Below are 24,474 nucleotides of genomic sequence, written 5' to 3'. Positions count from 1 at the left end.
CTCAGGGGTCTTTTCCATAGTTCCTAGCTCATAGTAACCGGCAATATATTCATATAATAGAATGGAATCTCCGTGGAAGATTAGCAAGATCAACCCACAGATCCATATAAAAGAGCCACAGATCAACCCACAGATCCATATAAAAGAGCCATGGACTCATCCGTTGAGGACCAGCAAGGTCAATCAACCAGATCCATGCCCGGTGTCAGAAACAACTCTTACTCCTTGTTCCAATATCTTCCACGACGCACATGTGGGTATCTTCGGCGACCCAGAGCCTGAGCATCGTATGGTCAGCACCCTCTAGGATCCTTCGCAGGTGACCTAGCGCTTCACTCATAGGCCGCTTCCTTGGTCCCTAATCCACCGTACCGGAAGCTCACCATATTTAAATCGAACCGAGGCTAGTCAAGACCTCGGCCGACCTTGCTACGCGAGACGTCCTCCATTGACTCTCCGTCAGTAGTTGCAACTTTATTAGTTAGGTCTCCTTGACCTTAATCCACAAGACGGTCAAAATGCTTCCCCAGCATTCTTGACATAAAACATTCATTTACAAACAGTTCACAAAATACAATTTCTATATCGAACTCTCGTCTTTTCCATTTTATCCTCCTTAGTCCACATTACTTATTCCACATCCCATTCATATGTATTCATCATCATCCATTCACTCATATATCGACGACACATTATTTTTTATACACATTCACATTCATTATTCTACATACACATCCATGCATACATCCATTTTCACATCCTCATTCATACATCCACTTCCACATACATACATCCACATCCGTATCTACATCCATACATCCACATCCACATCTACATTCATATCCATACATCCACATCCACATTCACATTCATACATACACATCCACATCCACATTCATACATACACATCCACATCCACATTCACATTCATACATACATATCCGTATCTACATCCATACATCCATATTTCATCCATTCTCGCCCTACACATTCCATATACATCTTATCATATCCTATCACATCTCATACACATCTTATCACATCTCATACATCTCTTATCACATCTTATCACTTCCCATACGCATCTTATCACATATTATCACATCTCATACACCTCTTATCACGTCTTATCACATTTCATATCTTTTTATAGAATACAAGAGAATTCTTATATTTGATATAAGATTTCTCTACATTTTTATATATGCATAAATTCCATTTAAGGAGACTAACACTTTCGAATTAAAAATCAATCTTTTATGCATCTTCCTATGCATAATTTTATTTTAAATAAAAATGACACTTTTGAATTAAAATTCAATCTTTTATGCATCTTCCTATGCATAAATTCAATTTGGATGAGAATTTACATTTTTGAATTAAAAATCCATCTTTTATGCATCTTCCTATATGCATAAATTCAATTTGGATGAGAATAACGCTTTTGAATTGAAATCTTATTCTTTTATGCATCTTCCTATGCATAAATTCAATTTAGATGAGAATGACACTTTGAATTAAAAATCAAACTTTTATGCATCTTCTTATGCATAAATTCAATTTGGTAGGAATTACACTTTTAGAATAAAAGAATTTATGCATCTTCTTATGCATAAATTCAATTTGGTAGGAATTACACTTTTAGAATAAAAGAATTTCTCTTATGCATCTAAGTTATGCATAAAATCCATTTATGATGAAAATCACACTTTTAGTATAAAAAGAATATCTTTTATGCATACCTCTATGCATGAAATCCAATATGATAAAAGTAACACTCTTACAATAAAATAATCAACTTTTATGCATACCTCTATGCATGAAATTCAATTATGATAAAAGTCACACTTTTATAATAAAATAATCAACTTTTATGCATACCTCTATGCATGAAATTCAATATAATAAAAGATACACTTTTATAATAAAATAATTAGCTTTTATGCATACATATATGCATGAAATTCAATTATAATAAAAGTCACACTTTTATAATAAAATAATCAACTTTTATGCATACCTTTATGCATGAAATTCAAATATGATAAAAGTAACACTTTTGATATAAAAATTTATCCATTATGCATACTTCTATGCATGAAATAAAAATGATAAAAGTAACACTTTTGATATAAAAAATTATCCTTTATGCATACTTCTATGCATGAAAATAAAAATGATAAAAGTAACACTTTTGAATAAAGATTTATCCTTTATGCATACTTCTATGCATGAAAATAAAAATGATAAAAATAACACTTTTGATATAAAAACTTATCCTTTATGCATTCTTCTATGCATGAAAATAAAAATTGATAAAGTAACACTTTTGATATAAAAATTTATCCTTTATGCATACTTCTATGCATGAAAATAAAAATGATAAAAGTAACACTTTTGATATAAAAATTTATCCTTTATGCATACTTCTATGCATGAAAATAAAAATCATAAAAATAACACTTTTGATATAAAAATTTATCCATTATGCATACTTCTATGCATGAAAATAAAAATGGTAAAAATAACACTTTTGATATAAAAATTTATCCATTATGCATACTTCTATGCATGAAAGTAAAAATGATAAAGTAACACTTTTGATATAAAAATTTATCCATTATGCATACTTCTATGCATGAAAATAAAAATGGTAAAAATAACACTTTTGATATAAAAACTTATCCTTTATGCATAATATAAAAATTCAATTTCTCCATGATTATAATGAAATTCTTTCAATTAATCTAGGATGATAATTCCTAGAATATGGTAGGAAGGTCTCTTTTTATGCTTTGAATGAAATTATTTTATGCATAATTTTTATGAAAATTTTGCCATAGCTCCGCTCTGCTGCTATGACTGATAAATCTCAATTTTTCTAAGGGATAAAGCTTATCATTAAGAAAATAATTAAAATGATCTCTAATTGGATCATTAATCCATAATGGATTGAATCATCAATATACATAAACTAAAAGCATAGAAAAAAGCCATTAATTTTGCCTCAAGCATACCTTAATCTTGGATTAAGGAAAAGCTTTATGAAAAGCTTCATTTGGATTGAGAATGGGTCATGAGTATGACCATTTCTTGAGTGAGAGAGAGAAATTACATAAAAACCATTAGAATTTAAACATAAATGGAAATTTATGTAATTCTTTACTATCATTAATCAATTAACTTCAATAGCATTCATCAAATTATGTAACTCTTCACTACTATTCATCAATTAACTTCAATAGCATTTAAAAACCATACCAATTAAGCTTCTCAAGCTTGAGAGGGGTTGAGAAGAGAGAAACATTGAGAAATTATAGAAAAGATCAATATTCACTAATTACCTTACAAATTGCTTGATTCTTTGTTCACAGTAGAGTCCCCCAACCAATCAATTAGTTAAGTATGTTGATGGAGCCACCAATGGGGATTGAAGAAAGAGGGAAGCTCAAATTTCTTCAATTTGGAGAGAATTTTAGAGAATAGTAGAAATTAGCATTATTTCAGCATAACTCTAATATAGTAAAATTATTCTATTTTTTTCAAAGGACTCATGTTCTATTTATAGGAGAGAGAAGCTCTAACCAAAGCTAACTGATTTCTAGAATTTTTCAAATTCAGTTTGGTTGAATTTGGACTAGATACATCAAGTGAGGAGAAAGCACTCTTCTCGAGAGGACTAGGATCAAGGACTAGAGAAGGAGCAAGGACAAAGACCTACCATCATAGTGGCAAAATCGATCACATAGAAAAGGATTGCTGGCATAAAAAGGGAGCCAAAAGAACGAAGACAATGTGATGAGGCCTCCCAGGATGGAGGCAACACCGAGCATCTTTCCTAGATGATATGAGGAGCATGGCTCCTTACACCTAGTTATAACCCCACTCTCTCGATGTGTATAATGTCAAGACCAAGCCAACATTGTAGCTTATAGAGCAACCTAGACGGACCGCGCCAACCATATGAGTATGGACTGTAGGAGGCCAGGTCAAAGCTAGGTGTTAAGACTCTCATCACACTGAGGGGAGGTGTTGAGAAATGCAATGTGTCAGGGTGAAACATGCATAGAAGATCAAGGGGATAATCATGCATATTATAAGAGGAATAAACTTACGGAACATTGGCAAAGGTTGATTTGTATGATCATTCGTAAAAGGTGAAGTCAAAGGTCAAAACGGTAGCACATGGAAAGTCCAAGGAGGCATGTGGCACGAGGGTGCACATATGTATCTTGTGAGTAGGGAGCTCCATGAGAGTTGTAAAAGGATGTACCTGCATCAACTCTAAAGGAATGTGGCTATGATGGTGTACTTCTTAATTTTTATCATTATCTTGGTACAGGCTTAAGCTTATTCTGTGTATTATCTTAATCATGATGTGCTTAATTGATGAGAAAATGTGGTGCTCATGATAGATCAAGTGTGTGGAGGAGAGGGACTCACAAAATATAAGAAAGAACTCTTGCTTATTAAGTTGCTTATGCATACAACTAGGCTTTGCTCTCATGCAAAATGCCTCATGGCCTCACCTTTAAATAGGTGAACAAGTGGACCTTAAGTCCATTCACACTCACACCTTTCTCTCACCCTTCTACATAACCTTAGTCCCTTAATACCCCCCCTCAAAACCAACTATGAAAGGATGGAATAGGTGGTATTGGACATAGGATGCCTTTATAACATTAGGAGTTAAAGGCTTTGGAGTATAGGTGTGATTACTCCAAAGGTAGAGGCTGATACAAAGTTGGCCTCTGACTCTTTGTTAGGACATTTAGAAGTAATATGCCCCGTTTGTTTACATTTGTTACATTTCATTTTGTTGGGGTATTTGACCCAACAATTATTTGCCAAGTGTCCCACCTTTTTACAATGGGCACATCTTACTTTGACTACCTGATGTGGCAAAGCTTGTTCCATAGTCGATGAAGTGGTTGCATGTGAAGATTCAGTTGGTCCCTTTGGCCTCTTTTCTTCGTCAAGACATGATTGGATGACTCCTTCGAGGGTGGGATTCAGTATGTTCTTCAGGGTGGTGACTAAAGTGGGGTACACCTTCTTGACCGCTTTGAGTAAAACAGCCACTGCATCATCTTCATCCATTCTTGCATTCACTGATGCAAGTTGAGCCATAAGGCCCTTCAAGTGAGAGATGAAGGCTCCAATGCCCTCTCCCTCTTTGAGTTCCAAGCTAAAGAATTCCATCTTGAGAGAGATCTTGGAATTCTTGCCACGAGCTCCATAGAGCTTATCAAGCTCATCCCACTTCTCCTTTGCAGTCGGAAGCTGGTCCACATGGTGGATGAGTGCCTCATCAAGATGAAGCATGATGATGGCTTGTGCCCTCTCATCATCTTCAACATCTTCAGCCTTTGCTTGATCAATCACTTTGGTGCCAGAGATGAATGGCCAAAATCCCTTGGACATCATCTTATACTTGACAAGGACTTGCCAAGTATGGAAGCCCTCTCCCGAGAACTTCTTGATTTGAGTATCCTTTGACATTGAGTGATTATGAGAAGGGAAAGGGGCTGATTATGAAGAGAAAAAACCAGAATTTTTGATAATTTAGGTTTAATTGGAAAGAGAGAGGCTTATTATAGTGCAACAACCCTAATTGAGTTGAGAATGTTGCATAAGTAGGAGATTAAAATAGTAATTTTATGATATAGCACTTAGGGTTTGTGCTTAACTTTTATGAGGGTTGGCTTCATTAGTGTTAATGAACACTTTAAAATAGTAATTTTATGATATAGCACTTAGGGTTTGTGCTTAATTTTTATGAGGGTTGGCTTCATTAGTGTTAATGAACACTTTGGTTGGTGATTAGGATCACCATTAGTGTGTATAAAACACAACTAGTGCTAAAAAGCACATTTTTAGTATCAAATGACACTTATTTTGGTGATTAACTCACCATTAGTGTTTAATAATACTATTAGTATTTAAAAACACTTTAAGATAACCTCCCTTTGCTGGATTAACAAAGTGATTAGTATTAAACAATACAATTAGTGCTTAGAAGCACACTTTAATCACTTTGAAAGCTTAAAACTTGATGTCGGTGTTGAAGCTGACGGGTATGAGGTTGTTGCACTCCCTCATGTGGTTGGAAAACACTTCAAAATCAAGATTAGGACCAGCAATACTAATGCACTCTCACACTTGAGTGATTAGAGGAAGGGAGAGATGATTAGAGAAAACAAAACCCAAAAACTCAAGCTTTAATGGAAAGCTTGAGTGAAAATGAAAGAGGCGCCTGGTTTTTCTCCTCCAACCGACGCATCCGTGGACAAAATAAGCTGAGATTGTAGCTGTAGGTACTCCACACAATGGCCTATGAAAGCCCCAAAGTGGCTTTGCTTATTGTGGTCTACAGCCAAGCAATGGCTGTACGACCAGCGCAGGAGGCAGAAAACGCAGGCGAGCTACTTCGTGGGCAATGCCGTCGAGTGCCAGTAGCTATCAAGAAATTAGCCATACGAACTGCAATGCCCGGTGCTGCTCTTCAACTTTCATGAAGGATTCGTGGAGTATTGAGCTCTCTACACGCCTGTGGAAGGCCTCCAAGGGCTGTAGGTTGAGCTCCACACAAAGGAGATGAGCAAAAAGTTGATAATTTTGACCTATTCTCTACACCACAAAGTTTGAACTCACCTAGGCTCTAGATACCATGATGAGAAAACGTGGTGCTCATGATAGATCAAGTGTGTGGAGGAGAGGGACTCACAAAATACAAGAAAGAACTCTTGCTTATTAAGTTGCTTATGCATACAACTAGGCTTTGCTCTCATGCAAAATGCCTCATGGCCTCACCTTTAAATAGGTGAACAAGTGGACCTCAAGTCCATTCACACTCACACCTTTCTCTCACCCTTCTACATAACCTTAGTCCCTTAATATTAATCACGTTCTCATATAGTTTTGATCCACCTTGAGCTTAATCATGCTTGATTTATTAACAGAGTATTTATAATGTACGACCATAAGTTCACTCAACAAGAACTTGATTACGTTATTGATGAAGTGGGTTCCCCTATCACTTACTAGTTAAAGTGGGTATCCAAATCTAGTAACTATATTCTCGTAAAGGAATTTGGTTGTTGCCTGTGTAGCATCACCCTTTTGGGTCACATGGGCCTCTACCCGCTTTTGATACAACATTATGTGAGAGGTAGAGACTATGATGAATCACGCTTCAGTACCATGGACCACCAGACTAATGGTCTAATAAAGTCAATTCCCCCCTTTTCAAATGGTTGAAGAGACACTACTATGAGGTGGGGCATTTTATCACGGCGGTTATGAATACCAGCAAATCATTGACATTCATCATAGCCTTTTACAAATTCAGCCGCCTCTCCAAACAATGTGGACCACCACAAGCCTACCAAGTAGAACTTTTTTAGCGTGTAGTGTTTGTGGAGAAATATCCTCTAGCTACCCCGGATTGTGGGCTTGCTCAAGGATGTCAGCATATTTAAATTCTTGAGTGCCTCGTGATTGTACAGTTGTCCTACAGTCAAGTAGAACTTTCTTGGCGGTGGTACCAGTCTGTAGACAAATATCCTCCAACAACCCCCCCCCCCAAAGTGGGCTTGGCTTGCTCAAGGATGTCGACATATTTAAATTCTTGAGGACAGTGCCTCATGATTCTATCTTAGCCCAACCGTACAGTTTCCCTATAATCAATTGGTATTGGTGGATAGGTCGAAAAGCATACCTGCCCTATATGTATAAGTGCCCCATTTTGTGGCAGATGGAGTTTTATGTTGTTCATTCGGATCTATTTTTACTTGGGTATAACCGGAGATCCCATGAAGGAAGCTATATGCCTCCTTACCTGCTACTCGTTCTTCCAGCACATGCTCTATAAATGGCAATAGGTAATGTTCTTTCACCATGGTTGCATTGAACTTTTAAGATGATCACAAAATCGCATCTTCTCGATTTTCTCAGGTACTATGACTATTAGGTATAGCCATTCCGTGTGCTCTATATCATAAATGAATCCAGCTTCAATGAGTTTGTCAATCTCCGAGTCCTTGACCATTCTACTAGAATACTTAGGTTTCGTTTGGTAGGCTCTATGCCTTGATGGCCACACTCCTTCCACAATGGGAATGGTGTGATTTAACCTCCTCTAGGGGCATGCTCTTCATATTCATATATTTCCAAGCAAAGCAACTGTGGAATTCTGTGAGTAGCTACGTCAATGAGGTCTTTTTCTTCTTCAAGAGATAGGCCTACCCTTCCCAATGTATACAGGTTTGGGATCCACATCAGGTCATGCTAGGTTGACCTCTTTAACGTTAGTCGGGCGCCCATTTCAATTGGTCGCGTAGCTCTGATCTCGATTATGGGAGTTTTGTTGGTAATAGATTTGCAAGAGAATGGACTCTTATGTGTGATTTTTCTATTTTCTTGAATTCTTGCATACTTTCTTCCTATCTTTTCTCGATATTGATGGGGGAAGACGGTGGAAATACAAGATTCATCTTCATTTAGCCATGTTACAGAGGTTTTTGTGTGAGATTTGGGCCAATTTTTGAATTTAGGGACCAAATTTCTGGGTCGAGGACCAACTTATTAAAAACATTGGACCACTAGAATTGGAGAAAATGTTGTGTCTACATTTTTGCTTCTTCCCTCTTCTTCTTTGTTAGGGTTAGTTAGCTTCATCTTCTACAGCAACCATGGGGCAAGCATGGAGCAGATTGTAAGCTTCACATAGAGCACCAATAACCAAGCAAAAATTGCCATTTTTCAACCGTGGGACAAATTTGGGTTGACTTCCTTTAAGATTTCGGTGGTGATGAAGAGGGTGTTTCAAGCATGGCAAATGATTAAACAAGGTGTAAGCTTCTCAATGATACCGTCCATGCTTACTTTCATACAAGGTGTAAGCTTCCCAATGATACCTTCAATGCTTACATTTTCCCATTCCCCTCATAAAAGTCATCTAATCTAGGTAAAAATCCCCATAAAGAAGTGCTCCTACAAGCTCGATTAAAGTCTCCAAGCTCACGCGGCTTGCTAATCACCAGTCTTTTCCGCATTAATCCTAAGATATGCGATTGGGATTAATTGAAGGTAGATTAGAAAATGGAAACTGGGTTTAGTGTCAAGAAGTCGTCACTTGCATTAAAAGCTCTCTTGTGTTGAGATTAGATACTGACCTTAAGTAGTACTCGAGTGTTAAGGGAATCCTTCCACACATGTCAAGTTGAAATCAAATCTATGTTAGTGAAGGCTATAGAGCAATGTAAATGGAAGGGGAAAATGTCCGAAGGATGAAGGGGATGAAAAGAACAGATGGTTAAGCCAGAATGAAAAAAGGATTATCCATCATTGCATTAGGATTGGGAGATGGATTTTTCATCATATTGCATCGTAAGATACATCGAAGGGTTCTTGGGATGAGCTAGATAATTCTTCTGGGGAAAAATAATCCGACCATTGTAGCATCACCCTTTTGGGTCACATGGGCCTCTACCCGCTTGATACAACATTATGTGGTAGCGACCATGATGAATCACGCTTCAGTACCATGGGCCACGAGACTAATGGTCTAATAAAGTCAATTCCCCCCTTTTCAAATGGTTGAAGAGACACTACTACAAGGTGGGGCATTTTATCATGGCAGTTATGAATACCAGCAAATCATTGACATTCATCATAGCCTTTTACAAATTCAGCCGCCTCTCCAAATAGTGTGGACCACCACAATCCTACCAAGTAGAACTTTTTTAGCGTGTAGTGTCTGCGGAGAAATATCCTCTAGCTACCCGGATTGTGGGCTTGCTCAAGGATGTCGGCATATTTAAATTCTTGAGTGCCTCATGATTGTACAGTTGTCCTACAGTCAAGCAGAACTTTCTTGGCGGTGGTACCAGTCTGCAGACAAATAGGCTTGGCTTGCTCAAGGATGTCGACATATTTAAATTCTTGAGGACAGTGCCTCATGATTCTGTCTTAGCCCAACCGTATAGTTGCCCTACAATCAATTGGTATTGGATAGGTCGAAAAGCATACCTGCCCTATATCTATAAGTGCCCCATTTTGTGGCAGATGGAGTTTTATGTTGTTCATTTGGGTCTATTTTTACTTGGGTATAACCGGAGATCCCATGAAGGAAGCTGTATGCCTCCTTACCTGCTACTCGTTCTTCCAGCACATGCTCTATAATTGGCAATAGGTAATGTTCTTTCACCATGGTTGCATTGAACTTTTAAGATTATCACAAAATCACATCTTCGCGATTTTCTCAAGTACTATGACTATTAGGGATAGCCATTCCGTGTGCTCTATATCATAAATGAATCCAGCTTCAATGAGTTTGTCAATCTCCGAGTCCTTGACCATTCTACTAGAATACTTTGGATTCATTTGGTAGGCTCTATGCCTTGATGGCCACACTCCTTTCACAATGGGAATGGTGTGATTTAACCTCCTCTAGGGGCATGCTCTTCATATTCATTCTGTGAGTAGCTACGTCAATGAGGTCTTTTTCTTCTTCAAGAGATAGGCCTACCCTTTCCAATGTATACAGGTTTGGGATCTGCATCAGGTCCTGCTAGGTTGACCTCTTTAACATTAGTCGTGCGCCCATTTCAATTGGTCTCAGAGCTCTGATCTCGATCGTGGGAATTTTGCTGGTAATAGATTTGCAAGAGCATGGACTCTTATGTGTGATTTTTCTATTTTCTTGAATGCTTGCATACTTTCTTCCTATATTTTCTCGATATTGATGGGGGAAGATGGTAGAAATACAAGATTCATCTTCATTTAGCCATGTTTCGGAGGTTTTCGTGTGAGATTTGGGTCAATTTTTGAATTTAGGGACCAAATTTCTGGGTCGGGGACCAACTTATTAAAAACATTAGACCACCAGAATTGGAGAAAATGTTGTGTCTACGTTTTTGCTTCTTTCCTCTTCTTCTTTGTTAGGGTTAGTTAGCTTCACCTTCTACAACAACCATGGGGCAAGCATGGAGTGTTGAAATATACAAGTGAATAGGGTGTGTGTGGGAACAAGCTCTTGGATAGAGGCTGTAAAAGAGAAGATGTAATTGTGAAAGAACCTATGAAAAGGTGAGAAGAATCTACTGGGAGAGAATAATGGGTAGCATGAGGGAATTTAGGAGTGTGGAGTTATTCTGGGAGATAATCAGGGAAAAGAGAAGAGGTGGAGAGAATCAGGCAAAAGGTGGAGATATTCTGGGAGTGAATCATGGAGAAATCAATGGGATTTGATGCTTGATGTAAACTCTATAAATTGAGGCATAGCCCTAATGAGAATTTGCTGGTTTTTGAGTATCCATGCCTACATTAATCTATGTGCTAATTATTCACTAATTACGTCTTAATCACTTGCTAATCACTTTGTTAATTATGTTGATTCTAGTGTTTGATCCACCATAGCTCATCATTTAGCTCAAATTTCAACATGGTATCAGAGCCATGCCTAGAATCAACCAGATTTATGAGCCCATTAGTGAATTAATTAGGATTAGTAAAATAATTAGCAAAAAATCAAATTTTTAGTTAGCTTTCACTCTTCCCCTTCACCCCCAGCCAGTGGAGGGTCTCTAGCATCTAGCACAGTTAAAATTAGGTCTTTTGCTTCTAACACAAGCTAGCTAAGGTCCTTGGCTTCAAGCCTATCAAGAAAACGCAGCAAACCGCCGGCGGGTTCAGGAGATCTACGCGTTTTTTCCAGCGCTAAATTTTCTGAGTATTCTGCAGATCTTGAGCTCCTCAAATCAAATTGAGCTAATTCCTCTTAGCCCCGGGGGTTTTCAAGCATGCTCTACAAGCTGGTGAAGACAGAATTCAGTTTCATCAAGTCTACATTGAGATCAAAGCTCTTCATCAAATCTGCAGGTGACTTTGGTAAAACAGAGATTAAGCTTTCATTATTTGGTCAAATCTTGTGTTTCTTGGCTTAATCCTCTACTAGACTCATTGCTATTGATGCCTTTGAAAGCATTTGAGCTCATTTGAAGTGGAAGGCACCAGATCTGAGCTCCCCGCATACTCTGTTTTTTGCACACAAACCAGAGCATTAATTTGCTAATCAATGATTAATCAGTGCTAATCACTATACTTTGGTGCAATTGAGGGTTCAAATTAACCATTAGGTATCTGATACAGATCCCTATAACTTCAGATTTCAAATCAGAGTTGGTTTGATACTCCAACCATCCCGTACAAATTGGTTACCCTTAATTCAGTGTAATTTCTGGAAAATTGTGCTGATAAAATTTGTGAAAATCATCATTTTGCATTCAACCCTTGGTTAATGCCTATAAATCTCATTCAAATACAAGATTATTCACAGCCAGAGTTGCATTTGGAATGTGCATGAGAATGAATGCTATACGCATTATGTATTGGGCACATTTTATCAGTGTAAAAATGGGAACCTTGTCCAGATTAAGGCAAGAGGTAAGACCTCCCACATAAATTTGGGTTTGCATTGCATAAAGATACAAAATGAACATCAAAAGCCCAAAGAAACTGTCAGCAAATCATTGAAACATGTTGCTCACATGGAGCAAAATGACCTGATGGACGAGCTCATGGCCCCAGCCATGAAAGCAGAAGAATATCTCTTCCCAAGAAGAGGATCCACACCGAGAAGAAGACCTGAAGGAAGACATGGACACGAGAAGAGAAGCTGCCACAAGAAGAGAAGCTGCCCCGAGAAGACTGAAAGAAGAGATGAACGCGTGCAGAGATGCTGCCATGAGAAGAAGACTGAAGACAAGAGAAGATGTGAGGCTCCAAAGAGTGAGGAGCCATGTGAAAATCTCTGAGAGAGAGAGAGAGAGAGACCCCACAACCCAATGTAACCTGCCCCAACAAAGTAAAACCACCTCTGAGCCACCGATGATGTAGGCCAAGTGGTAGATGTATGTGTGAGCACTTTAGTCAAGGTCACGGGCACTTATAGTAGCCTTGGACACATAGAGAGAGAGAGTGTCAAGGACTATGGAGTTTAGGGACTTGAGGCACTGGTCGCAGGCTATCAAGTAAGAGGGAAACTTGATACAGGGTCCAGGTGTGTTAGGATTATTCACTTGAGGGGAGGTGTTGAAATATACAAGTGAATAGGGTGTGTGTGGGAACAAGCTCTTGGATAGAGGCTGTAAAAGAGAAGATGTAATTGTGAAAGAACCTGTGAAAAGGTGAGAAGAATCTACTGGGAGAGAATAATGGGTAGCATGAGGGAATTTAGGAGTGTGGAGTTATTCTGGGAGATAATCAGGGAAAAGAGAAGAGGTGGAGAGAATTATGCAAAAGGTGGAGATATTCTGGGAGTGAATCATGGAGAAATCAATGGGATTTGATGCTTGATGTAAACTCTATAAATTGAGGCATAGCCCTAATGAGAATTTGCTGGTTTTTGAGTGTCCATGCCTACATTAATCTATGTGCTAATTATTCACTAATTATATCTTAATCACTTACTAATCACTTTGTTAATTATGTTGATTCTAGTGTTTGATCCACCATAGCTCATCATTTAGCTCAAATTTCAACATGGAGCACATTGTAAGCTTCACATGGAGCACCAACAAGCAAGCAAAAATTGCTAGGACGTCTCGCGTAGCAAGGTCGACCGAGGTCTTGACCAGCCTCGGTTCGATTTAAATGGTGAGCTTCTGGTACGGTGGATGAGGGACCAAGGAAGCGGCCTATGAGTGAAGCGCTAGGTCACCTGCGCGACGAAGGATCCTAGAGGGTGCTGACCATACGGTGCTTGGGCTCTGGGTCGCTGAAGATACCCACACGTGCATCGTGGAAGATATTGGAACAAGGAGTAAGAGTTGTTTTCTGAAACCGAGCATGGATGTGGTCGATTGACCTTGCTGGTCCTCAGCGGATGAGTCCATGGCTCTCTTATATGGATCTGTTGATTGATCTTGCTAATCTTCAACTAGGATTCCATCTTGATTTTTATATGTGAAAATATTGCCGGGTACTATGAGCTAGGAACTATTGAAAAGGCCCCTGAGTGAACAGGTGGTGAGCATTCTAGTTGCCAATGATGCCATAAGTACACCGAATGAATGATTGGAAATATGGATTCAACCAGAGATTTCGAGGATTCAACCAGAGATTGGAAATATGGATTCAACCAGAGATTGGAAATATGGATTCAACCAGAGATTGGAAATATGGATTCAACCAGAGATTTCGAGGATTGTCATCAGTGACATAATGGTTTCATTAAAGGATTGTTTTAAAGTTAGCTGATGCTGAGAAAAAGGCAATTTCATATTGGGTGTGTAAGTGGTGTGACTAGTTTTATGTTTGCATGAACTTTCGGCTAGGGGGCCTTGGAACTCTTTTCCCTGGTACCCGGGACAAAACCTAACCAAATTCCTAATTGGATCCCATCACTATAGTGGTTGGGTGGTTGGCTAACCCATGGGACTGGATGGGGTTAGGCTGGACTGATGGATCCGTAAACCAAGACTCAATTTCTGTTTAGTTCGATAGATGAAGTAAATCTCGGACAAAAATTGTTCTATGGAAAAGAATCAACGGCTGTGCCTCTCTCAATGAGGAAAAAAGCGTTGATCTCTATGATCCAAGTGTAATCTGTCCCTTGAATCTGACCATGGAACTTACGAGTTTGGTCAGATCAGTTCAGTTAAGTAAGGCTTTTGACTACGTTAGGGAAAAGTTATCCTAGTGGAATCGCCCGTGCTTTCCGGCAAGAGAAGTTTTTCCGAGTACGGTTTGGAAGAATCAAGGAATTAGTCACCTGTCCGAAAATCCGTGGGTGAGGCCCTGAGTGTGGGACCTTGCCCCCTGCAAGATGTGCTGCTTCCACTGCAAGCACCCCGAATCCGTTGCGCGGTGGGGATAGGGATCTCACATTGACTCTCCGTCAACAATTGTAACTTTATCAGTTAGGTCTCCATGACCTTAATCCATAAGACGGTCAAAATGCTTCCCCAGCATTCTTGACATAAAACAGTCATTTACAAACAGGTCAAAAAATACAGTTTCTATATTGAACTCTCGTACACATTATCCCTCCTTAGTTCACATTACTTATTCCACATTCCATTCATATGTGTACTCATTCTCATCCATTCACTCATAGCGACGACACATTGTTTTACATACACATTCACATTCATTATTCTACATACACATCCATGTTCGTACATCCACATCCATACATCCAATCCCATATCTGCATTCATACATACACATCCATATCCACATCCGTACATACATTCATACATCCACATCCACATCCACATCCACATCCACATCCACATCCACATTCACATCCATACATCCACATCTACATGCATACATCCATTTTCACATCCTCAATTCCAATTAAGCTTCTCAAGCTTGAGAGGGGTTGAGAAGAGAGAAACATTGAGAAATTATAGAAAAGATCAAAATTCACCATTACCTTACAAATTGCTTGATTCTTTGTTCACGGTAGAGACCCCTAACCAATCAATTGGTTTAGTATGTTGATGGAGCAACCAATGGGGATTGAAGAAAGAGGGAAGCTCCAATTTCTTCATCAATTTGGAGAGAATTTTAGAGAATAGTAAAAATTAGCATTATTTTAGCATAATTCTAGTATAGTAAAATTCTCCTATTTTTTTCAAAGGACTCATGTTCTGTTTATAGGAGAAGGAGGCTTTAACCAAGACCAACTGATTTCTAGAATTTTCCAGATTTCAGTTTGGTTGAATTTGGACTAGATTTGGACCTAGTTTGGTTCCTTTTTTATTCGGTTTTGATTCGGTTGATCCAAGAGAGAGGAGAGATAAAAATATCACATTATTTTTTAGTTTAAAACTCATTCAAGCATGTGAAGTATGCACCTCCTTTAAGGGACTCCCCTTCCTTACATATGTGTCAAAATGGAATGATTATACCCAAAATATCTCATTTTTTTAGTAATACTCATAGTTTTTTACTAATAACCTTTGTACATAGTCAACTCTTCATCTTATGTGAGCATTTACTCATTTTTGGGTAATTTATTTTACAAATTGAATTTATCTCATCCCCACACATGGATTGATCTTATTGGCCCATAGAAACCTTAATTTAAAATTTTGAAAAAATCTTCACCCCCAGGATAATGCCTCTTGAACTGATTATACTTAATTTCTAATGCAGCTTCTGAAAATCTTTTTGAACTTCTATTTCAGGGGAACTTATTTTATTAATATGAGAAATTTTTCTATCTAAAAATATTCAAAATCTGAATATTCTCTCTCTAGAATATTTTCTCTCTCTATGTCAAAAAATAGGCAGAGACAAGATCTTTTATATTTCTGAAGAGGGGATTACAGGGGGAAGATGCTGGACATCTTGAGAGGCTGGGGAGGAATCTTACATTCAATGCTTACATTTTCCCATTCCCCTCATAAAAGTCATCTAGTATAGGTAAAAATCCCCATAAAGAAGTGCTCCTACAAGCTCAATTGAAGTCTCCAAGCTCACGCGGCTTGCTAATCACAAGACTTTTCGGCATTAATCTTATCATTAAGATATGCGATTGGGATTAATTGAAGGTAGATTAGAAAATGGGAACTGGGTTTAGTGTCAAGAAGTCGTCACTTGCATTAAAAGCTCTCTTGTGTTGAGACTAGATACTGACCTTAAGTAGTACTCGAGTGTTAAGACCTTCTAAGCCGCCCTAAAATGACTGCTTCATTTGTGCTTGAGAAGTTTAAAGGGGAATCCTTCCACACATGGCAAGTTGAAATCAAATCTATGTTAGTGAAGGCTATGGAGCATTGTAAATGGAAGGGGAAAATGTCCGGAGGATGAAGGGGATGAAAAGAACAGATGGTTAAGCTAGAATGAAAAAAGGATTATCCATCATTGCATTAGGATTGGGAGATGGATTTTTCATCATATTGCATTGTAAGATACATCGAAGGGTTCTTGGGATGAGCTAGATAAATTTTTTGGGGCAAAATAAAAGAATTCAAAAATAAGCTTAAAAATATAATTCTTTGGCTTCGACATTAAAGATAGTGAATCACTTTCAGCACACCTTAACAAAATGAAGAGCATGACACAACAACAATTGGTTGGCATTGGGGCACCAGCAGAGGAAGAGGATGCCATAGCCATACTGTTAAAAAGCATGACACTTGAGGAGTATGAGACCTCAGTGTGGCTACTTGGAAGAACCTCCCAAATCCGACCATTGTAGGAGTGCAAGCAACACTCACAGAAGAGGAGAAGCGGACTCGTCGGGGGAGGACAACCCAAGCTATATCAAGTGAGGAGAAAGCACTCTTCTCGAGAGGACTAGGATCAAGGACTAGAGAAGGAGCAAGGACAAAGACCTACCATCATAGTGGCAAAATTGATCACATAGAAAAGGACTGCTAGCATAAAAAGGGAGCCGAAGAAGCCAATGTAATGATGACCAAGAAGGAAGACAATGTGATGAGGCCTCCCAGGATGGAGGCAACACCGAGAATCTTTTCTAGATGATATGAGGAGCATGGCTCCTTACACCTAGCCAACATTGTAGCTCATAGAGCAACCTAGACGGACCGCGCCAACCATATGAGTATGGAGTGTAGGAGGCCAGGTCAAATCTAGGTGTTAAGACTCTCATCACATTGACGGGAGGTGTTGAGAAATGCAATGTGTCAAGGTGAAACATGCTTAGAGCAAAGGGGAGAATCATGCATATTATAAAAGGAATAGACTTAGGAAACATTGGCAAAGGTTGATTTGTATGATCATTCCTAAAAGGTGAAGTCAAAGGTCAAAACGGTAGCACATGGAAAGTCCAAGGAGGCACGTGGCACAAGGGTGCACATATGTATCTTGTGAGTAGGGAGCTCCATGAGAGCTATAAAAGTGCAAAATCTTAGGATTACGCTAAGATTCAAGTAGTTAGATAATCTCCTGATAAATTTTTCAATAAGTAGATCAACGGTTGTGCCTGACGTGGATCAGGAAAAAAGCGTTGAATTTACTAAAATGATCAAATTATATCAGTGATAGTTTCCTTCTATCTGGTTTATCCAGTTGAAGGATAGCTTAGAATTGATCACGTTAGAAAAATTCGTTTAAAAAAAATTCATAATGGCAGAATCGCCCCCGCTTTCCGGGCATGGGAATTTTTCCCAGTTTCGGTTTTTGGAGTGACCACCAGCCTAGTCTCGTGCCCGGACATTCGAGAGCGAGACCCCGAGTGAGAAACCCCACCCCGCGCATGAGGGGGCTGCTTCTGCTGTTCGGCTACCGAGAGTCCGGCCGCGCGGAGGGGGCGGAGGGATCTCACAGTCCCCGACCCAGAAATTTGGTCCCTAAATTCAAAAATTGGCCCAAATCTCACACAAAAACCTCTGAAACATGGCTGAATGAAGATGAATCTTGTATTTCCACCGTCTTCCCCCATCAATATCGAGAAAATATAGGAAGAAAGTATGCAAGAATTCAAGAAAATAGCAAAATCACACATAAGAGTCCATTCTCTTGCAAATCTATTACGAGCAAAATTCCCACGATCGAGATCAGAGCTCTGAGACCAATTGAAATGGGCACCATTAACATTAAAGAGGTCAACCTAGCACGACCTGATGAGGATCCCAAACCTGTATACATTGGGAAGGGTAGGCCTATCTCTTGAAGAAGAAAAAGACCTCATTGACGTAGCTACTCACAGAATTCCACGGTTGCTTTGATTATTAAAACTCCACTGATTCCAGCCTAACCCCATCCGGCCCATGGGTTAGCCACCACCCTACCACTGGAATCGATGGAACCAATTAAGTACTCGCCCAACTGTGAGATCCCTCCGCCCCCTCCGCGCGCCGGCGAAAAGCTTCATTTGGATTGAGAATGGGTCATGAGTATGACCATTTCTTGAGTGAGAGAGAGAAATTACATAAAAACCATTAGAATTTAAACATAAAAGGAAATTAACTTCAATAGCATTTATTAAATTATGTAACTCTTCACTACTATTCACCAATTAACTTCAATAGCATTTAAAAAACCATACCAATTAAGCTTCTCAAGCTTGAGAGGGGTTGAGAAGAGAGAAACATTGAGAAATTATAGAAAAGATCAATATTCACTAATTACCTTATAACTTGCTTGATTCTTTATTCACGGTAAAGGCCCCCAACCAATCAAATGGTTAAGTATGTTGATGGAGCCACTAATGGGGATTGAAGAAAGAGGGAAGCTCCAAAAACTAGTGAATTATTAAATGAATTCATAGTTCTTGGCTTAGGTGGAGTAGAGTAACGATGCATAAACACTATATATTTTTCAACAAGGGGGAGGCTTCTATTTATAGGAAAAATTGAGCTCCTAATCAAACAAACTGATTCTAGAATTTTCCAAATCAGTTTGGTCAATTTTTGACCATTTTTAGGTCAGTTAAGCTAACTTTTTGGAACTAGACTTGAATTAGGAGAGAGGAGAGATGAAATATCTCAATTTTTATGAGTTTAAAACTCATTCAAGCATGTGAAATATGCACCTCCTTTAAAGAACTCCCCTTCCTTACATATGTGTCATAATGGAATCATTTTAATATTGCTCATAGTTTTTTTACTAATAAACTTGTACATTTTCAACTCTTCATCTTATGTGAGCATTTACTCCTTTTTAGATACCCAAAATATCTCATATTTTTAATATTGCTCATAGTTTTTTACTAATAAACCTTGTACATTTTCAACTCTTCATCTTATGTAAGCATTTACTCATTTTTGGGTATCTTCTTTTACAAATTGGATTTATCTCCTCCCTACACATGGATTGATGCTATTGGCCCATAGGAACCTTAATTGGACCATAATCCAAAAATTTCTGAAAATCTAGACCCTTAGACTACTAAGGTCCTTTATACCTATTTCCAATTAATTCCAGTTGTACATTGGAAATTTCTTTTTGAATTTTTGTTTCAGGGGAACTTATTTTAATAGGATGAGTTATTTTTCTATCCAAAAATATTCATAATCTGAATATTCTCTCTCTAGAATAATTTTCTCTCTCTAGGCTAAAACACTTAGAAATAAGATCTTTTATATTTCTGAAGAGGGATTTGATTACACGGGAAGATGCTGGACATCTTGAGAGGCTGGGGAGGAATCTTACATTCTCTCCCACTTGAAAAACGCGAGATGTCCTCATCTCGCAAACTGGGGATAATCCCGCAACAACAGATCGGCTTCATTCTCCCAGGTGGCATCTTCAAAAGGATAGAACTTCTATTTTACTAATAATTCTCTGAGAATTCTGTTCCTGAGAAGCTTTTCTTGAACATCGAGAATTTCTTCAGATTGGAGTTCCATCTGTCCTTAGGTTGAAGAGGTTAGGATTTCATCATCAAGCATATGATTTGAGTCTGGCACATATTCAGGCTTACATGAAATACATTATGAATTTTGAGATGAGGAGGCAGAAGAAGCTCGTAGGCTAAGTCACCTACTTTCTTTGTAATCAGATATGGCCCACAATATCTGGGTGATAACTTCTTGTACTTCCCAAGAGATAAGGAACTTCTTTTGGGCCGTACTCGAATGAAGACCATATCTGCTTCTTTGAATTCTCTATTTGTCCTCTTCTTATCTGCATATTGCTTCTGTCTATCCTAGGCAGCTTTAATATCTTTAGGAATTGACTGCATCTGTTGCTCCATGTCATCAAGCATCTGTCTGGGACATCTCGACCTTAATCAATGGGTCAGACCAAGTTAATGGAGTTAAGCAATCTTGTCCATACAGAGCTTTAAAAGGGCTCATCCCGATACTTCGGTGATAAGAAGCATTGTAGGCGAACTCGACTAGATGCAGATAGCTTAGCCACTTCTTGGGTTCCCTGCCACCCACAGCATGTCCAAAGTATATCTTCAATTACTTGGTTTACCCTTTCAGTTTGACCATCGGTCTTAGGGTGATAAGCTGTGCTGAGATCCAAGAAAGTTCCCACTGCTTCAAAAAATGCAGTACAAAACCTTGAAGTAAATTTGGGATCTCGGTCACTTACTATTCTCCTCAGTAGGCCATGCAATCTGAAGATTTCTTTGAGGAACACTCTGGCCACATCCACTGCAGTGTAGGTTTCTTTTACTGGAATCAGATGGGCAACTTTGGTTAGTCTGTCAACTACCACGAAGATGGAGTTCTAACCTGATTGCACTGATGAAGGTAATCCAGTAATGAAATCCATACTGATACATTCCCACTTCATCTGGGGGATGTCCAATGGATGTAACTTCCCAGACATTTTTACTCTCTCAGCTTTGACTTTTTGGCATGTCAGACATTGACGTACATGATTCAGCACATCCTTTTTCAAACCAGGCCAAAAGAAACTTTCTTTATGGACATGTAGGTCTTGATGAAACTTGGATGTCCTGCAATAAGGCTGTCATGGGCTTCATTCAGAATTTGGTCCTTGGTTCCCTCATCATTGGGAATGCATAACCTGCGGTTATAATACATAATACCATCATCCAGGCTATACCCTTGAACTCTGTTCAACTCCTACGGAGTTTTGCTTTCCTGCATAAGTAGGGTAGCAATAGGGCCAAAGAATCTATCTTGCATGATCTTCTCACTTGCTTGAGTAATCAAAGGATTTGATATTACAGTAATTGCAAGCAAGGAGGTTTTTCTGATGAGAGCATCTGCTACCACATTCTCTTTGCCTGGGTGGTACTTGATTTCAAAATCAAATTCCTGCAAGGTCTGCATCCACCTTCTTTGGCACATGTTGAGGTCCTTCTGAGTAAAGATCCACTTTAAGCTCTTATGATCTGTCATCATCAAAGTAAACCTTTTACCCAGTAGGTAATGTCTCCACAACTTTAAGGCATAGACTACTGAAAGCAATTCCAAGTCGTGGACAGCATAATTCCTCTCATGTGTTCTGCATGACCTTCTTGCATGAGTGCACCTCCCAGGGAAAAACCACTTGCATCAGTTACTACCTCAAAGGGTAGAGAGAAATCTGGCAGTTTCAGAATGGGACTGGTTACCAAGGCGGTCTTCAGCTTATCAAAAGCACTTTGGCACTTGGCAGACCATTGAAATGGGATATTCTTTTTGAGAAGGTTAGTCAGGGGGGAAGCTATGAGAGCATATTTTGGTATAAAAATTCTATACCAACCAGTCAATCCCAAGAATCCTCTGACTTCTTTCACTGTCTTTGGTTCGGGCCAATCTATGACAGCTTGGATTTTTGCAAAATCTGGAGAAATTCCATCTTTGGATACCAGAAAGCCCAAGTATTCAACGTGGTCGGCAGAGAAAGTGCATTTGCTCTTTTTGGCAAAGAGTTGATGCTTCCTTAGAATCTCAAGAACTTTTCGGACATGAGTCTCATGGTCGGCTGCATTTCTTGAGTAAATCAGAATGTCATCAAAGAAAACTAGAACAAAGTCATCCAAGTATTCTCTGAGGATGTCCTGCATTAGGCGATTGAATGTAGCTGGGGCATTAGTTAATCCAAACGGCATGACAGTAAATTCATAATGCCCATAGCGAGTATTGATGGCTGTTTTTGGTATATCTGGATCATTGATCCTGATCTGGTAATACCCGGATTTGAGATCTATTTTTGTGAAGATCTCGGCTCCATTTAGCCTGTCCAAAAGCTCATCAATCCTTGGGATAGGATACTTATTCTTAACTGTCAGCTGATTTAGACCTTTGTAGTCCACACAGAGTCTAAGTGTTCCATCTTTCTTTTTCTGAAAGAGAACTGGTGCACCCCAAGGTGAAACACTAGGTCTTACAAACCCTTATTCTAACAGCTGCCTAAGCTGTTCCTTGAGTTCGATGGCTTTAGGAACTGGCATTTTGTAAGAGCGTAGGGCTACTGGTTGAGGGGGTCAATTCAATCACATGATCTATTTCTTGAATTGGAGGCATTTCAGTTAGCTCTGCTGGGAATAGATTATCAAATTCACTTAACCATTCTGGTTCTTTAGCTTTAAGCTTTGAGTCTACAGGGTTCATTTTGACAACATAAATTTGCTGCTTCTTCCTAAGTCCTTTCAGTAACCTGGAAGCTTTTACTAATTGAAGGTCTGGGGATCCCAAAACTCCAGTTCCATGGACTTTGTTCCCGTGAAGGTCATGGAAAGAAATGGTTCCATTGTGACAGTGTATGTCAGCTTGATTTTTGTGGAGCCAATCCATTCCAAGGATTCTGTCAAAAACTCCTAGAGGTAAGACTTTGAACTGACAGTCGGTTACATTACCATCTAGATTGAACTGGATAAGATCTGTCTTATGGTGAGTGAAAAGAGTCTTCAATTCAACTTGCATAGGTTTCCCTGATTTCTGTTCTAAGACTAGCTTACGCAAGCATCCATGGGAAATGAATGAATGAGAACTGCCTGAATCAATCAAAAGCTTAAAAGGCTTACCCTGATACTTTGCTGGAGTATGGATGACGGAGAACTGCTGGTTAGGCCCTTGATTTTCAATTGCAGCATAGATCTGCCCTTTTTCCTCTTCTACTACATCTAAAATTGTTACTGCTCTAGTTGCTGCAGTCTGAGGTAGAACTCTTTCTCTTTTGTTGTTCCAATTCTGGGAAGGAGTTTTGAGATTACTCTGGATAGAGGCAGATGGATGGGTTGGAATTCTTCTGGGGTTTCCTTGGCTTGGGCGAGACGGACCCTGATTAGACTGGAATGAAGGGGTTGGTCTCTGAATTCGGAGTTCTTGACTTCCCTGTCCCCTTGACATGATAGGAGTCGGACAGTCTTTTAACTGGTGACCAAAACCCTGGCATCCAAAACATCGGTTTTCAGTTCTGAGCTCATCCTTTTGATTTTTTGAAAGCGATGAGGTTCCTGAGAAAGTACTCTGGGGGAAGGGTCTTCCTTCACTTCTGAATCTTCCTGCATCCTGATTCTGATTCAGGCCTTGCTGGCTCTTTGGGAGTGGAAAGTTGGAAGTACTTCCCTGGGCTTGGAATCTCTTAAAGTTAGAGGGTGCAGGTTTTGGTGGGACCTTTACTACAAAAGCTTTGGCAAAATCTTTTGCCATTCTTACTGCTTCAGCCATGGACACTGGCTTGGCATTTTTGACTAGTGTGTCCAAGGGTTCGTTCATTCCTCGAATGAACCTGATTTGCTCTTCATCAAGAGAGGTGGTGAATATTTGAGTAGAAGAGCAAAGGCATGGTGATATTCCTCGATGGTTTTGTTCTCCTGCTTTAGTTCTAAGAATTCATTCATTTTGGTTTCTAAAAATCCAGGAGGGTAAAATTTCTTTCTTAGATAGGTTTTTAGATCGTTCCAGGATTGAGTATTTTTGTCCAGACGATTGGTGTCACAGTGGTTCCTCCATGCTACCCTGGCTGTTTCCACTATTTTCAGCCGGCCAAGAGCCATTTTGCTCCGCTGATTGTATCCTGTGACGTCAAAATACTCTTCCATGGCTTCCACCCATTTCTCCACAGCCTCGCCCAGGTTTT

This window comes from Cibotium barometz, chromosome 52 (assembly GCF_041138505.1).
Source record: "Cibotium barometz isolate CiBa-2024 chromosome 52, ASM4113850v1, whole genome shotgun sequence".
Classification (NCBI taxonomy): domain Eukaryota; kingdom Viridiplantae; phylum Streptophyta; class Polypodiopsida; order Cyatheales; family Cibotiaceae; genus Cibotium; species Cibotium barometz.
Note: the sequence above shows the minus strand (reverse complement) of the source record.